The sequence below is a fragment of the Culex quinquefasciatus genome, chromosome 3, assembly GCF_015732765.1.
Source record: "Culex quinquefasciatus strain JHB chromosome 3, VPISU_Cqui_1.0_pri_paternal, whole genome shotgun sequence".
In the NCBI taxonomy this organism is placed as follows: domain Eukaryota; kingdom Metazoa; phylum Arthropoda; class Insecta; order Diptera; family Culicidae; genus Culex; species Culex quinquefasciatus.
The window spans coordinates 146,491,184-146,499,518 of record NC_051863.1 but is presented as its reverse complement, the minus strand read 5'-3'; positions in this window follow the sequence as shown (position 1 = coordinate 146,499,518).

Below are 8,335 nucleotides of genomic sequence, written 5' to 3'. Positions count from 1 at the left end.
AAAAGCACTTGTTGTATCTTGATTATTCACCAATAAAACCGAATTGAATTGAAAAATTGAAAACATTTTTAAAAATTCAACTTTTTCAACTTTATATACTAAAGCAAATCAAAACGTCTTAAATTTGTAAAAAACATCTTAGAACTTCTCACACTCCTAAAAAAAGGAGTACTTCAGTGGAATTTGTGAGCTATGGAAGGCAAGTTATACAAAATTCAAATGTAAATTTCTTCCAAAAAGACCTTTTTTGGGCATTGTTGAAAAGGTACAAAGTAGAAGGTTGAACAAAGTAATTAAGTTGGAAGATCTTTAAACCCGTTACTACGATACTTTTGGACAAAATTAGAAGAATGGGTTTAAACAGCAAAGATCAAATTCAACATTAAACCATATTCACCCATACCAAAGTCCAGTAATTTTAGTCAAAACAAGCTGTTCTGAATTCCTCCAAACTGAGCTCAACCAGTTTGATTGCTCCTTTACGGAATCAATGTTCAGTCGTGTGTCCCACTTTCGAATTAAATTAAACTGCATATCAAATACCATCACGTGGTTGGTTCCAGCCTCCGTGAGCCTACAGGCAATTCCATCTAATCTGTCTTAATATTGTTTTATGCTTATACCGCGTCGTTTATGCATAGCTTCAGCCTTGGGAGATGCAGATCAGATGTTGATTCTGGGGGCCTTTACTTTGCATACGAAAGCCATTTATCCGTCTCCCCTTCGAGAAGAAGCTGCGAGACGCACACCGCGTTTCAGAGAGATAATATTGAACGATGATGACGACTATGAGGCCTACCGGACGGAAAACCACTTTCAAACAGCAACAAAAAAAAAAAAAATAACTCAAAATTCGTTCCCTCTCTTTCATTTCCGACAGGACGACCACTTAACCAGCTCGTTTGTCTGTGTTTCGTCCTTGACATTAGTGCCGGAGGGGGGTGGTGATTTTCCAGGCTGGCAAGCTTGAAAAGCTCCCGGCGTACGTGTCAAGAATTTTGAAGGATTTTTGGTTTGCGGTGTAAAAACAAATCCTAGGAAAAAGAAAAAAAAATACGGTTGAGATGGCAGACATGACTAACCTCTTGGTTTCGTCTTTTTCACATTCTTTCTTTATTTTGGTCAGGACAGTCGCTTCCGGACCACGAAAATCATAAAGGATGAGCCTTGCCAGTCCTCCGTTTCCCGATTGTTGTTGTTGTTAATGCTGCCTACACAAAAGTATTAGCATTCTGGTGGGTACTCTTGGGGAATGATTACGTAACACTGACTGGCCTGGCTAGGGGAGCTGGACGATACAAAGGAAATTATGCAAAACAGGAACAGGCTCTCGGAACAAACATTACGCAAGCTGTGGTCAAATCAAGGACGATTGAAATAACTTCAATAATGATGATGTTAAAAATATATCGTTTGAGTTTTATTAATATTTTCAAAGAAAACGAAAATATATTTGGAGTAATCTAAATTTGTATCAAATTTCATTTCAGTTGATGCGATGATGTTTTTTGTCAACCAACGCCATAAGTTTTCAGTCAGCGGGGATTTCTACAAAGCAACCAAAATTTTGGCGTATACCCAACTCGAGGAGAAGCATGCACTTTTTTCTCCCTAGAAACACGTGCATTTCTAATGTTTTGAAAACATTTAAACAGGTTTGAATGGTTTTTCTTCAAAAGAATGGAGAATGCGTGCGGTTTGCTCATTGTATATATTGCATGCAATATTTGGATTATATGCAAGAGTGGCAAACCGGCATGATTCTTCATACAAACATTAATGTTATCTGTGTTTCCTATTGTTACAATAATTTAAACGTTTCTAAAAATCGATTGAAAATATTTCAAGTGTCAAATATTTTCATAACTTTGCATATTCACAACATTTAAGCCTACAGTTTAATTTTATTCTAAATAATACTGTTAAGTACTTTCATTATTTACCTAAACACAAAATTATGAACACAAGCTTTGTTAAATATTTGCATTGGCTTCATTTTTAGTTTTGTGCATTCAAACAAGTGTATTTTTTGAAAAAAAAATTTGACGACACATCTCGACATTTTGAAATTGATGTCAGTAAATGCTTTAGTTTCGTCAAGATATGGTACAGATCATCCTCTTTTTACGCGGTAACGTCACGCTTTTTATTTTGTCAATTTCTCTAAAACCATACAACATGCAAGCTTCAAACAGCGTTTTGTAGATCTGAACAAAACCTACACATTGTGTTTTATAGACTGCAAAAATGTTGCGTCATTTCAGAGAAATCGAAAAATTAAAAAAAAAAATAACGTACCGCGTAAAAAGAGGTTTCACTGAATATTTTGGCACCCTGAACACGATCCTATCAACCGAATTGAATTTTAGTGAAATTTCTGCCAGTCAACTTAACCCCTTAATTTTGGTACTCCCACAGATAAACGTGGGTAATCATGGTTGCTTAAGGGGTTACATACATGTAGAAAATTTTCAAATTTCACATTAAAGAAAAATTGTCAATTGCACTAAAGCTGATTCCTGAAAGTTTCATGAAGATATTTTACGGTTCAAGTGAGTAACAGACGATATAAGATTGAAATTTTGCCATGAGCAAAGCGAACTGTCAAATTTTGTGAGCGTTTTTATCTAAACACATACTTGATTTACGGGTGCCACGATATCTCGAGATGGGATGGATCGAACTAGCTTTTTTTTTTTTTACTCTTTATTATAGAGTTTAATCGATCGAACTAGCTGAAATTTGGGATGAAGACTCTCAAGACTTTTCTCGTGTGCATGACGAAGCCCGATTTTAAAATTTTTCTTTTTAAAAAATACAAAAAAACTGACGATTTAACGTAAAATATTTTAATATATTTAATATTTAAAAATATTCAGTAAAAATAAATAATTAAAAATATTTATAACTTTTTTAAAGTAAACTTTTTGAAAATCAGCCTTCGTCATGCACCCGGAACCGTTTAAGCAGTCTTCAACAAAATTTTGAGCCGATTTGGTCGAAGCAGTGTTGAGATATCGTGGCACCCGTTTTTTGAAACTGCTTACTTCAAATAGCTATATCTCGGCATAGGTACAACCAATTGTCTTCAAATTTATTTTGTTAAAAGTTGAAAATGTATATTTGTATATTATGTGTGTGTGCTCATACCAACCTCTGACATTTTTGCCGATTTACATGTATTTTATCCCTTAAGTTGACTTCATGCTCTTTATACCCAATTTAACAATTTGTGTTGACAGGAAAACAAATTACATACATGTAATTCTGTCGATTGGAGCTTGTTCGGATAGCCCAAATTCAAAATTTCTTGACAAAACTGAATAGTTTACTAATATTACCTCCAAAGATGAAAAGTTGTGTTAGATTCAATATTGGTATCAAACCATGCAGAATATGGATTTTTTGTCATTGAAAATTATAACGACAGTACCGTCACCATTACCAATCCTCAAGACAAAAAATAATAAGTGTTCATTAAAACCTAATACCTTATTGCATCTATGATGTATTGAGCAAGTGTTACATTGCATGAAGGAGGTCTAGTAAGAAGGTCTAGTGATTTTTTGCGATATCACGAATGCCCCGAAATTCGTGAAATTTGCCGATTGCCGCGAAATTTTGTAAAAAAACATGAAATGCTGCGAAATTTTGAATATTCATTTGACATCACTGCTTTTTTAATTCGAACACATCACAAGATTTTCAATAACCAAGTTGTTTCCAATTAAAAAAAATTTTCAAAGTTGTTTTTTTTTCATTGGAATATTTACATTTTGAGTATAATTTCGTTTATCCACAATATTTCAAAAAGATTGTAAAAGAACATTATTCAACAATTTAATAAAAAAATACGCAATAATAAAGCATATTAATAAATCTCTGTAAAATTCATCGACATACCGATGAAAAATCTTTATTAAATGTGAGGAAAATAAAAAATATTTGAATATTTTGATTTTAAACACGATGAATGTTCAAATCTGGAATCATCTGTCAAACTGTTAACTTCTTTCTTATACTTTATTTAAAATCATTTTTTTCGCTCTACAGCATTGCCTTGGCGTTCTCGATTGCGATTTCAGAGATTTATTATTTTTAAAATAAGTTTGTTGACAATGAAAAGAAAAATGAAAAGACAGCGGTACATTTTATTTTTTGTACATTTTATGCATGAGTATTTTTAACATTAAAAGTATGTTTTTGTTTCATTGTGCTTGAAAAAGACAATAAAAACCGAGTAGGAACTAAGTGTCAATCATTTTTTCACGGTGTCAAACGGACAACATATGTCCAAAAGGTTTCACAGCAGGATTCCACATGCTCCTACCCAGAAACAGGGTTCAGTTAGGTCGGGATGCTCGACCAGCGGTTGCAAACTTTTATCTGCAAAAATGGTCCAAATTCCACCCTGAAAATAAAAACCTTTGAGAAACGGTCCAGCTGTCGAGCTGTCCGTGTTGTTCGTACATCGCCGTGGTGGTGCTATCTTGTCGCAGTCGATTCCGGGACAAACTGAGTTCAAGACGACGCTTTGTGCAGCTTTCAGTGCCTCACCTTTTGACCTTCACAGATTACCGCAAATGTGACATCTTACTAAAAGAATTTAGTCAGAGGCCTTTTTTAGTTTAACTCTCTAGCTTACGACAAGATAGCACGCTCTCGACGACATGCTGCCATATGCTACTGTTCCTTCCGTATTTATTTGCACGAGTTCTGTGTGTGAGTGTCGAAAAAGGATATTCTTGTTTCTTCACGTCAGGCTTCCAAAATCCTCCGAAAATGAGCATTTTGTCGGGGTTACGGGACGGGTTTGGTTGAAGAATTTCATGTATTTTGAATATAATTTCCCGGGTCTCTGTTTCCGTCAGGAAGGCAGAAGCATGCTGAAACTGGCAATTGGGGCAATTGCGGCTGGTCTGACGAAGGTGGAGGGGACGGATTTTGGGGCCAATGCCAAATCAGCCATATGTTGAGCAAACGAGGACGCCAAAGGTCGGAAAACTCCGGTGAGATAGGACGGCTCATCTGACGGCAGAAGAACAAAAGGTGAAAACTCGAGGAAGCTCGAGGTGCTTGGGTGGTGTGGGCTGCAAGGCAGAGATCAGTTTTGACAAAAGCTAACAAGATGGTGAAAACACGAGAATGAACGTGTGAAAGATGCTACTCTGGAAAAGGGGCTAGGGTAAAGTGCCAATTTATAGACGTAAGAAATTGCGAATAAATGTACAGAGAATATAGTCTAATACATGAATTCTTCCCTTTTTTAACAAATTCAACTTAAACACAAAACATCGAGCAGTCCTGACAGGCTTCGCACCAAAGAAGCGGCAAAGTCTCAACACCGCGACTAGCGAGAGAAAGAGGTTTCTCATCCTTGTCTGGAAAGTGTTCAGTGCTATTCAGCAGTATCCTGGCCAAGTTTGGTGTTGTTTTGCATCCGTAGCACAATGGAGAGAGCACAAGGCGTCAGGCGTCAACCTCAAAACTGTATAAATCAGATGCAAACAGAAGCTTCGGTGAAGATCAGCACGGGAAGAAACTGGAGCAGCAAATATTTTTCACCCCAATCAAACGAAACGATTCTCGACTGCAGTAGAAGCAAAAAAAAAAGACAACTGTGACATATTGCAGAGGTTATTTTCGCATACGTAGTCATGGCCTGCAGCCATATAACAAATTGGGAAATATTTGTTCGCATTGAGGACTTTAGATGAAATAGTTGACATGGTGTGGATGTAGGTTTCTAGTGAGCCAAATAAAAGAAATCTGAAATTAGACCAACAATTAAGAGCTGAAAAAAACAAAAATGTTAACAAAAAAACAAATTTGAATCGAAAATAACTTTGCACGTTTCAAAAATAGAGCACCATTTTCATGTAGTCAGCACTTAAAGTGAAATTTTTCAAAAAATGTTCAGTTATTTTCAATTTGATAAAACTTTTCGAAGAAAAAGCAAGTTGCAAAAAAAATCGAATATCTCAGATCGAGTTTCTGAATTACAGCTTCTTAAAGTTTTGTAAATTTTATGAAAAGCTTGTATTTTCTCAGTTTAGTTCGATTATAATTTAAAGAAAAAATCGTATTTTTTGTACAAATAATACAATTAAAAAAAATCAAAATAACACAATAATACTCTTTTAATAAATATTGCTACGTTTTTGAAAAGATAGTTTCATAAAAGTTTCATTCTTTAATATTGAAAATCGAACAAATAGTTTAAAAGGTAACGCGATTAACGAAATGAGAATGACTTTGAGATAACATATGTTATACCAAATTGTTAGGACATCAAATGCCAACTTTTCAGAAATTTGCAGGTTGTGCAAAAAATCTTTGAACGAGTTATGAATTTTTGAATCAAAACTGATTTAAAAATAAATCGAAAATTGGTCGCAAAAATGTTTTGACTTCATTTTTCGATGCAAAATCAAATTTGCAATCAAAAAGTACTTAAGTAAAATTTTGAAAAAGTTCACCGTTTTCAAGTTAAATCAATTTTTAGGTGACTTTTTTGAAAATAGTCGCCGTTTTTCATTTTTTTAAATTAGTGCACATGTTTGCCCACTTTTGAAAAAATATTTTTGAAAAGCTGAGAACATTCTCTAAATTTTGCATTTTTGAACTTTGTTCATACGACCTTAAGTTGCTGAGATATTGCCATGCAAGTGTTTAAAAACAGGAAAATTGATGTTTTCTAAGTCTCACCCAAACAACCCACCATTTTCCATTGTCGATATCTCAGCAACTAATGGCCCGATCTACAATGTTAAAATATGAAACATTCGTGAAATTTTTCTATCTTTTCGAAAAAAATATTTTTAAAATTTTTAAACAAAAACTAACATTTTAAAAGGGCGTAATATTGAATGTTTTGCCCTTTTGAAATGTAAGCCTTGGTTTAAAAATTTTGAAAATATTTTTTTTCCAAAAGATCGGAAAATTTCTTGATTTCGCTTTTTTTTCAATTTTTAACCTGATTTTTGAAAATTTGGTGACAAAGTTTGATTAATTTTCAGAAATCCCAACAAAAAAAAATCATAAAGCTATAAACTCTAGCGCAAAAGATGCCTTTTTTTATTCCTCCTAAAAATATATAAGTAATAATAAACAAATAATCATGATAAAAAGTCAAATAAAAATTTGGGATTTTTTCGTGTACCTATTTATTTATTTTTCGAAAGAGTCAAATTCTACAACTTTTCCGAAGACAGCAACCCCTTCTGAAATTGATCAACCCCTTCTCTAAATTCAAATGTTAAAATTTTGGAAAAAACTTATCTGCAAAATGGCTTCTATTGATATTTATCTGTGTTCAGTTTACAAAATTGGAAATATATGAAGTTTTTCGCATTAAACTTATTTTAGATTAGATCAATACTTGAATTCAATTCAGTCAATGCAATGACGAAAAGGGTTATCATAACCAAAAACTAAATTGCATCACTCCAGAGCCAGAGCAAGTCCCACAGCTCTGCCAGACTGAGCATTTCGTCGTGAAAGATAACTTGCCAATTCCTTCTGCCCAAAAGCCATCCCAAAGTGGGAATTCGAAAATTGAATTTCCACTGCAGAGAAAGCTCCCGGCTTTACTCCAGCAAGCTAGATGTTGGAAAGGAGGATCATTGAAACAATAGCAAATTATCAATTAAATCCTGAAAGGTTTGTGTGTGTGTTCGTAAAATGTGCATTCCTCCTGCGGTGCTGGTGGTGCTTTCCTTTGGGAGGAATTATGGCCGGAGGCTTTTCGGGAAAACCACAATTATTTCTGTGGCACAAAAGTGGAGAATTTTGTGGAATTTGTCCCAAAGTGAGGGACAACCTTTTCAGGAGGGACTGCTCAACTGGTTGATCGTTTGCCAAAAATGCGTTTAATTTTGTTGCTTAGACAGCACTAAGTTTATGAGATAATTGAGTATTTTTTTAAAGAATTTAACGATTTTATGATTTAAATTTTTAAGTATTAAGAAATAAATAAGTTAAACCAACAAACAAAGAAAAACGAGATAAGGCCCACCCTAGCAAAATATGACGTTGCAATACCCCGAAAAGTGCACCATCGCGCTGCAGCGCCGAGTGTCATATCGAGCACATGCATTGCATATTATGCAACACGAGTGTGCAGCATAATTTTTCTTCCACTATGTGTCACTTTGTCACTGTTCGCTGACTGCCACCGTCAAGAGTCACATGGGAACTGAATTTATCACGAGTCTCGCGCGGGAGTTATACATTGAATTTCGCCCACTTCATCACACTTTTGCACTCTGTCAGTCGTGACGCGTTGTGCTTCCCCCTCCCGATGGGAACACGGTTTGGAATTCAATTTCAAGTA